The following is a 9,923-nucleotide window of genomic DNA, read 5'->3' on the forward strand; positions in this document are numbered from 1 at the left end:
TGGAAATTGGAGGATTTTGTTGGTTATTATACAGGGTGTACTAATTGATGTAACGCGTTCGATTATCTTCTAAATTGTGATTTGTTTCAACAACTGCGACAAATGACATTTACTCGGTTTCGAAGAGAACATCCTCTAATGGTTGCTAATTTTTAGGATTTCGTTAATGGTACTGTATATTTTCTTCATATAAATTGATCGTGCATTTCAAGGATTCATTGACCTATAAAACTTTGATCTCTGAAGATTGTTCGACGTTTTTTAATGCTATTAAATATGATATTAAACGTGATACTTTTCGGTTGCACTTGCAGGGTGTATAGAAGAGTAGGCGAGAATCTTAAATATAAAATATTAGTTTCGGGTATTTAATTAATTCAATATATTCACAAAAGATTTGTGACGTGCTATACATTGGAAGCAGCGTATGCAGACGTCATTAACACATTGAATCACGTCTATTCAGGCGTTACTAATTCATGAGCTCCGTTCTGATAGTCGACTACCGCTTCGCGTCGTCTGTCGTCTCAAGTTCATCGGTCGATAAAGTAGAAACGACACCGGTTTCAACATCCACAGGGTGTCCAAATACTTGGCCTAGATTAAGCCTGGGTTAGTTTATTTTTTGAGCGAGCGAATAATTTAGACGAGTCTCGCATACCACGGTTTTTACATTACATTTTCAAATTTATTCTGAGTTAATTTATTTTTCGAGCGAGCGAAACGTTCGATCTATTGTTTCTAACTATTCTCACGTTCATTGTTATTAAGAATCTTCGAGGTTCCTAAGATCTCTGATCTCGTATAAGGAAGGTAACTTTTCAGAAGTTCACCTGTTATAGCGATTGTCGGAAAAGGAGTAGACCTGTGCTGACTTACGTACTGCCATGGACGCGTAATAGTACAGAGTAGATTTCCATTAATATTTTGAAAACCAGTAAATGCTCAATACTTGAGTTATTTATACCAACAAAATGATCACTGTTTATACTCTTTTACAATTAATGTATTCTAGTATGTAAAATTTACGTTTGATCTAATTGAATAACTTCATCACCGATTTATCTTAGCTTATTGTCGTATATGAGAATTTGAAGTATAAGTTTTACCAAAATTTCGAAGAAAGTTTTATAGCATGTCATGTGACTACAATATTGTTGTAAAAGTAATTGTAATTTCGTTCAAATGGCAAATTAGCATCCATAATGGAATGAAAATGCAATTGAAAATTTGAATCAATGAAATCGTTTTGTCCAAAAAATCAGTATTTATGTATTTTATGTATGTTGCTCGTTATAATATAATATTTTATTCCTGACCCGATTCTAATTAACAATACTAAGAAAAAATATACGGTATTATTTTGTTGAAAAATATTTCCTATAAAATTTTAATAACACTGTAATTTGTTTCTATTTTGTATAAAATACTAAACAGTATTCGTTTTATAAAAAAGATATTTATATAAAATTTTATATGAAAGATATAATGTCAACACGTAAACTACGGCTAAAAATGCGGACTATCCTAATCAAGCGTACAATGCTTTTACTTTCTACACAAAAATTGAATCCGAATTCAGCGAATGTTGTGCAATAGATAAAACATTTTAAACAATTATTCAAAAAGAATGTCAGTTCGATAATATTAAAAAAGCATGTAACAGCAACATTTTTAACAGAAGATTGACGCACGATATACATAGTAAGGTGAAAAGTAGAGATATCTGAGGTTGTATGTAGTATTCGCAAATAAATACAAAAATTCAACTCCTAACGACTATAAAAAGTTGATGGACGCAGTTGATGTTGAATTCGAAAACGAGAGAAATTACAAAAATGGCACGCGAGGACGACTGTAGAACTTGATGGTGGTGCACTCAGGACATGGGGATGTTTTATGTGGCATGTCGTTGTGCCATTGTGTCGCGTTAAAGGACGAACGACCAGTCCTTTGTGGAAGGAAATATTACAACCATATTTTTCAAACAATTGAAAATATACCACTTGAGGAACATAATATTTCGAAATAGACGCAAAATATATTAATAAATACGTTTAAATTTGAATTATAAAAATCGATTTAGCTCAGTTTAAACAAAAATATATCATAATTATATTATTAACAAAATTTATTCTATTTATATTATTAATAAAGTATATCATAATTGCACATCACCCATACGTGAGTGATGAAATCGTATAAAATTTTATGTTTTAAATTTTCATTAACATTCGCAAGAGTTAAGAATATTGAAAAATTAATTGATGCCATGTATTGTATATATGCTTTGTAATTTTTATTTAATTGAATAAGATACTACAGTTTTTCGACACTTTTGAGGTTTTGGGCGCGGCTGACAAAGAATTATTATACAAGATTTGTCATTTCGACAAACCAAGCTTTGAGTTTCAATACAACAGTGCTACAAAATACAAACAACAATTCAAACACTTAAATTTGTTTTTCTTAATATCGTGGTTCCTGTGTTATGTCATCGGTGCAGTCAACGAGTGATACGATGTAATTCATGGTACATTAATCAAGTTGTCTCGGTTGATCTTTAATCTCATGCAATTGCCTCTCGAGGACAAGTTCAGAAATCGACAATATCCAGCGAATTTTCAGAGATACGACTGCCGCGACGGCTAACGTGGATTCATAGGCGCACAAAGTAGCCATATAATAAATCGCACGTGCTCCAGATTAGAAAAGAGGTCCACGAATCCTATCCGTGTTTTGCAGTCGGAACAATTGCGATTTATGTGTCGCGGGTAATCTGAGCCGGGCATCAGCGCGGAAATGGGTTAATTAATGCTCTAATCCGACTAGGCAGCCTTGAAACACACGTTTCGCTTGGGAAGGACCATTTCGCGACCGCGACCGAGCCACTTGTCGCGTAAATATATTCCCGTGAATCGGCGATGTTCATACGGTGCAGACGCGTGTGCCTCTTGGCTGATCCTAATCGCGTGGAAGATCGATCAGCCGCGCACGTGCACGGACCAGTTTGTCTATCGCGATCCGATCTATTGATATCCGAGCCTCCGCCGGAAAAATTTCGTAGCCGCGAACGGCGTCGCGACTGATGTTATGATTAATGATCGGTCCCGACCTTCTGACGGCCGTTCTCACGTTTCTGCTTCCGTGGTCTGCACTTGACATTATTCTGCACAGCAGCCCCACTAAGTAGCGAATGCTACTTACTTTCACGGCTTCGATACGAATAGGCGACGGGACTGTTGCCTGCTTCGATAGCCGCGATCAACGCAACGGTTTCCAGACACGCATGCAAAACGGTTTTGTCACGATGCGGGGATTTTTAACACGGTGAGTGTTGCGTGGCACAGTAGCATAAGAAGCGTTTATTTATGGCCAAAAGTAAATTTTCAAACATGGTGAAATGCTGTAGTTTCCTTGCTCCTCCCTGTCTTCAAGCCGCCGGATTAAAAACGTATAGATAAAGAAAAGTTTTGTATATAAATTGATACATATCCCTGAATCTTTCATGTTGATAATTAAGCATAATAAAAGAAATCATCAATTTATATATAAAACTTTTATTTTTCTATATGTCTTTTATCTAAGGGACACGAAAATTAGGACAAGCGCGGAAACTGGAACATTTACTTTATTATATTGAATAAAATTCTTTCTTAGGATTTTAATGATTTTGGATAACTCCGTGGACCGGTATAATGTTACAAACAAATGGAATTTAAAGTGAAATTCAAATTATGTATAATTGAGAATACATTATTATTATTATTTCTTGTGGAATATAATATATTTCAGTTATTTAAACAATTTATTAATAGTGATAGAGATCGGACTTCATTTGTATGAAAGTTTGCACTATTGTTAACACGTGCACGTAAATGCGAATTCTATGTAGATTTTATAAAGTAGTACGCAATAGTAGTCGATTTTTCATACATTCTCAATGATATGGTAATAAAATATCTTCAACAAAAGATCGTCAGTATTCATTGTTCTACTTTAAATTTAAATTTAATTCGCGTTACAAATATTAGGAGCACAAATTAGTTCGGTCCGTTTTAAAAAGATAGCTCTGTTATGACTGTTTCATAGTAACAACTGATTTCAATTGTTTCTGAGAGATTAGATATCTGCCAATAACATTCAGTTTATATTGCTTCGAGTTTCATTTAATACACCTGTTTTTTCTCGGTTGAATATGTCAAGTTTTGTGTTAACTAAGCAGCATTTGCCGGGAGATTTTAGTTTTCTGCTTTAATTGGAAGAAAAATGCAGCTGAGGCACATCGAATGCTTGTTCAAGTCTATGGTGACAATGCTCCAACTGATAAATCATGTAGGGAATGGTTTCGACGCTTTAAGAATGGTGATTTCCATTGATTTCCAGTCCTAGCGAGCATACTCACAAAGCTATTAGAATCTTAAACCTTCAGCCATCAGGGCCCAACCATTTCCCGTGTCCAGATTTTTTATGCTCCCTTGTTATTTCATTTTCACTTTCCACTTCCTTTGCTACCTCTCCTTCCACCTTCCTACTAGCTGACAAATAAAAGGCCCGAAAGGGAGCGAGCGAGGGGGGCATTATTACAACAAAGTAACACCGAGCACTATACTCCGACAACGCGTCGACAAACACGACTTTTTGTACCACCGGCAACAACATTACATCCAAGCGTCTCTTCATTGTATAGTTACCACGTTTTAAAATATATGTATCAAACATTAATTATCGGGCGCCGTTTTAACCGTTCCCGAAGTGACGGATGTTGAGAATCGATATACCGAAACTCCCATCCAAGGACATACAGATGACATTAATATTTAATCTTTTGCACGCGAGTAGCTATACTGAAGCTAAAATAAAAATTGTTGTATCACGTTTCAAAATAATTTTGTCAGTATTAAATTTGTTTGTATTCAAAAACTGTTAAACGTGCAAGTATTGGACGAGCCAATAGGTTTAGTTGTGCATTTATAAGTTGCAATAAACTATGTGAAATGGAAGTAGTCATAACATTATTTAACGCACTTTTAAATAATAGTTTCAGAAGCAAATACTAAATTTTTGATATGAATGACCAATAGTTAACTATACATTATAAAACTAACGAATCTAGCTTAAAATACGTTACCATTTACATTTGAGCCATTTATTTTAAAAGTAACCTATCTTGGTTTCTATTTAAAATCTAGATATTTAAGGATTTTGCGTTTTAATATATTAAAAAATATTGGTAATTGATAACATGGTGATGACAATGTTTTTGTGGTTTTAAAGGTTCTAAATACTTTGCTGAAATGAAATTATATATTATATATATTAATATATAATTATATATTACATACATATATTATACATAATATATAACCAATAATAAGTTAATCATTAATTTGATAAAAGAAAATGTTAGATTTTCAGGCAAGTTTATACTTTAGAAATCGATTGTGATTTGTGTAGCACAGTAAACCAAAAATTCACGTCGAGAAATTTTTCTGAAAACGCATCAGAATTAAAAACTGCTAATTAGAAACTCGTTACGGAAAGTGTATCCACTTGCACGTTAATAATATCAACGGCCTCTAACGTAAGCGGATGTAGCCGCTGAATGGTTTTAATTCACTTTCTTAATATGGCCGAAGATACGATTTAATAAGATAAATAGAGTTTAACTTTGTGTGCGTAATCACACAATTACGTTGGTGAATGGCTGCCGACCATCTGCCAACTTTCCCATCGATCAATTACTTGTGTGACAAGCATGATGAGCAGATATAATTCGTATTCTTCGATCTGAAAGGATATTAAACATTTAAGCATACAAAGTTTCACCGCAGCATGCGTCTATGTTTTGGTTACAATAAAAATATTTTAGCGGTACGGTTTCATTAAAATCCTTCGTATCAGAAATTTAAACAATCTGACGAAATTCAATGGTGTACATCTTTGCGCTAAGTAACGAAGATCTGGCCAGGATTACATTTATGCAACTAGTTTACACAAGTACAGGTTGCAATTTAGTTTTTAATTTTGAATCAACGATTATTTATCTTTCCTGTAAGTCTGTTTTGCTGATATATTGTTTTTCTTAGGTTAGAAATAAGAAAGTAAGATTTATTTTTGCATCATACGTGTCGAGAAGAATTGGTAAATAAAATTATAAATGATCTTAAGTAAATCATATACAGTTACAATCATGGATAAATATAATATGGATAATTTTTAATTAGTTAGCTGTTGCAATCTTTTCTAAAAGCTCACGGGTGCCTGTTATAATATAGTATTAAATTGTAATGAAACGGTATATTCCTAATAACACCAAATTTTGCCATATCTTCTATACTATATTTTAAAACTCACTATATTTAAAAAATTCTTCGAATGCTAAAAGAGTTAGTTCGTTAGACAGTGCATTGAAACAGTTACTGCAAATATTGTAATTGACTGGAATAACAGAAAAATAAACAGAAAATCATGTTTTTAACTTTTTTACCTGGTTTCATTGGAAATTTGGTTCAACTCGTGTGTATCAATTTTAAAAAAGTGATTTGGCGTAAGTCACATTTTTCTCATTGTGAGAAACAAGGAGTGTCACTGTTTACAGGTCAAATTTATTGTTAAGATAATTAAGTTAATGTATATTAACTTTATCATTTATTTCACTTGTTAATCTTTAATATTTTGCCATGTACGGACATAAGTCGAAATGATTTTACCCCATTCATATGTACGTCCACGATTGCCTATTTTCGTCAAGAATATCCCCATTCGAGCATCGGTACAATAATATTGAAAATGAATAGATGAAAAATTGCAAGTTCTCCGGGTTCATTTCAAGAGTAAATTTTCGAAATAAAACTGATCGGCCGTCCCGCTGATTTTTCTGCGATTTGACGCGAATGGCTCATACGTAACCAAGTTGCTGGTACACCAGTAGCACGTGACCTCCTTGCCTTAATCTAGCCCAGCCGTCGGTCGTCGTACTCCTCGCGATGCCTCCGATTGGGTGTACACTGTGTACAATCTCGAGCGACGTCCGCGACAAAAAAAAAAACGCCAGTAGTCTCAATCAGGAATTGTTCCAGTATTTCACAGCAATTCGTTTCACATTCACACATCCCGCGAACGCCCGGACAGCCGGAGTGGGCGGGGCCGTAAAAGAAAAGGAATACGCACCGACTTTCCATTCTTTATGGAATGCAATTTCATGACGCGGACTTTCTATGCTCTCCGCGCCTCTCACCTGGCTCCACCCTTCCGGTCGATTATCATTCCCCGATCGATTCTTTACCTTTTTCGTGGTCCATTGTGGCGGGCTCCCCGGGCACTCGGCCGATTCTTAGATGCAGTCCACCCGTTTCAACGGAGAATTGCTCTCGTCTAGCTACGGCTGGCCCATTCATCTCCGCCGTAGCGTTTATTCCCGGCCGCGTAAATTGTTTGAACATTCGGCTTTACGACGCGACACTCCATTCGATCGGAAATGGATGCAATCTGCCGCGAACAAAGAATCCCAACTACCGTCGGTTTTGTGCGATTCCGTACTTCTCGCTCGGCTAAGTAGTTCTTCTTTTGGGCAGCGATTTGCAATACCGATTCGCAGCTTGTGTTCTTCGAGGAAGCCTGGTGATTTGTTTAAAATTTGTGCTGTTAGAGGTCAACGAATTTTTAACGAGTTTCGCGGGGTTCTGTATTTTTCTTATTACACGTGTTTCAATTAAATTCTTGCAAAATAAATATAATTGTTTTGATTTTATTCGATTCTTGAGAGGATGAAATATTTAATCGTTTTGTTTTATTACGTGTCCGATCGAATAAAACTTTCAATTGCTATTTTATGTTGTTTGGTGTGAAATGAAAGTTCTCGTATTAGTTTTATTACGTTTTGTATAAAACAAATCATTTTGTTTTAATTTTATTACTCTTGGTATGAAATAGGATTATTTTGTTTCAATATAATTACATTTAGGATGAAATAAACATTTTGGTTCCATTTTAGAACACTTACAGTAAAGTAAATCATTTTGTTTCGATTTTATTGCTCTCAGTATAGAACAACATTATTCTGTTTCAATTTTATTAAATTTAGGATAAAAAAACATTTTGGTTTCATTTTAGAACATTTGCCGTAAAACAAATCATGTTGTTTCAATTTTATTACATTTAATGCAAAGAAAACATTTTGTTTGAATTTAATTGCCTTTAATATAAAACAAAACATTTTGTTCCAATTTTACGTAAATAATCGTTGTGGAACAAAAGATATGTTGACACATTTAATATCATCTTTTTTCCCAGAAAGTGTTGTTTCATTAAAGCAATTTTTGATACAATACTCAGCATGAGAATATCGTTCTACAAACGTTAATGATTCTAATCAAAATTGTCTAATGCCATGAATTTATTGCACGCGTGAAATAAAAATACGATACCGTTACGTTTGTACGAAATTAAAAATAACCAATCGAATGTCCTCATAATAATATAAATTAATACACCTGAAGAAAAAGAAAAAAAAACAAAAAATGTCGAAACCTGCCAAAAACGTGTAATCAGTTACGCTTGAGAACCTGTAGAAATGATTCCGGAATCAACGGTCCACAAAACGAGCATACGTACCTGTAACAATTCTGTGTGTTCTCTAACTATACCACCTGGTTTGAAGCATTCATAAGCGAATAAATAAAAGGTCTTCCAGTTTCTTTTCCGATTCCCATTAGTCTTATCATTCGCGATTTTCCCGATCTTCGACAGCGAGCTTTCTAAACGGAAATTAGATTCGAAGCATGCGCCGGTTTAACAAATGTAACACGGCGCTCAAGAACCTCGAAAGCATAGAATTAATTTGTTATTCTGTCGTCCGCGGTGCTTGCGTTAGGAGAGCGTGTCTACGAGGTTGATCGATTATTGTCAATCGATGCGATTAAGTCGGCTATCGATCGCGTCGCCGCTGGTTCAAATCCAAAGACGCGCCGCCGTTGATTAAATCGCTCGCAGATTCGCGGGATGTGCTCGCGGACGTGACGTGACAGAGATTTAATAAAATGCAGATAACACCGCATCCGAATATGTATTACGCCGAGCGACTTATTTTCATTTGTAATCGCACTGGAAAGTGGGTAATAAAGCTCGTGGATACAGGGATCATAAGAGATTCGTTAACCGTGCAGCTTGTTTCGCTAAAACAAGATACTCTAATTATGTCTGATGTGAAACGGTTGCCCACGTGCCCATGTATCATCGCCCAGATTCATAAAATCTTGCCGCCACGGCTCGATTAAAAAATTCCATTTCAGTCTACGTTACCTGCTGCTAACGTTCATTCCGCTACCACAATTACCGGTGTACGTTTAAACACGCACGATATTGATTCGCGCGGCAGCATTTTTCACCCCCTGCGCTCGAGTGGTGACTTTCAGGCCCCACTGAAATCGATTTGTCAACTTCTAAAATAATTTTTATAGCAACAGAGTTTAATTTCACAAAAATGATTAAAAATGAAATTGTTGGTACGAATCACAACAGTTATGGTATGCATCACAAGAGTTTGGTATATATAAAATGCACTTGATCACTTCAAATAGAAATAGTGTACATCAGAAAACTTATTTCAGATATACAGTTAAAATAGCTTCGAGTGCAAAGGGTTAACCTCTTAGCTGCGGACGGCGTGTACACGCGTCGCAAGGAAATGGAAATTTTTGATTAGGTTAAAATGCTAAACGTATTCATAAATTTCGCATATTTTAGAATAATACGAAGTTAATTTTAAAAATAGATCGACGCAGATAAACGGTTCATCATCTGCCGCAGATTTCTTCTAACGTTTCATGCCGTTGTGCGTTTCATGGACTTCTGTCTACCCCGGATTTCTTTATTGACTATTTCTTATGGTGTCACTGATTCAGCATATCGTAAGTAGATGT

This window comes from Augochlora pura, chromosome 3 (genome assembly GCF_028453695.1).
Source record: "Augochlora pura isolate Apur16 chromosome 3, APUR_v2.2.1, whole genome shotgun sequence".
NCBI lineage: Eukaryota > Metazoa > Arthropoda > Insecta > Hymenoptera > Halictidae > Augochlora > Augochlora pura.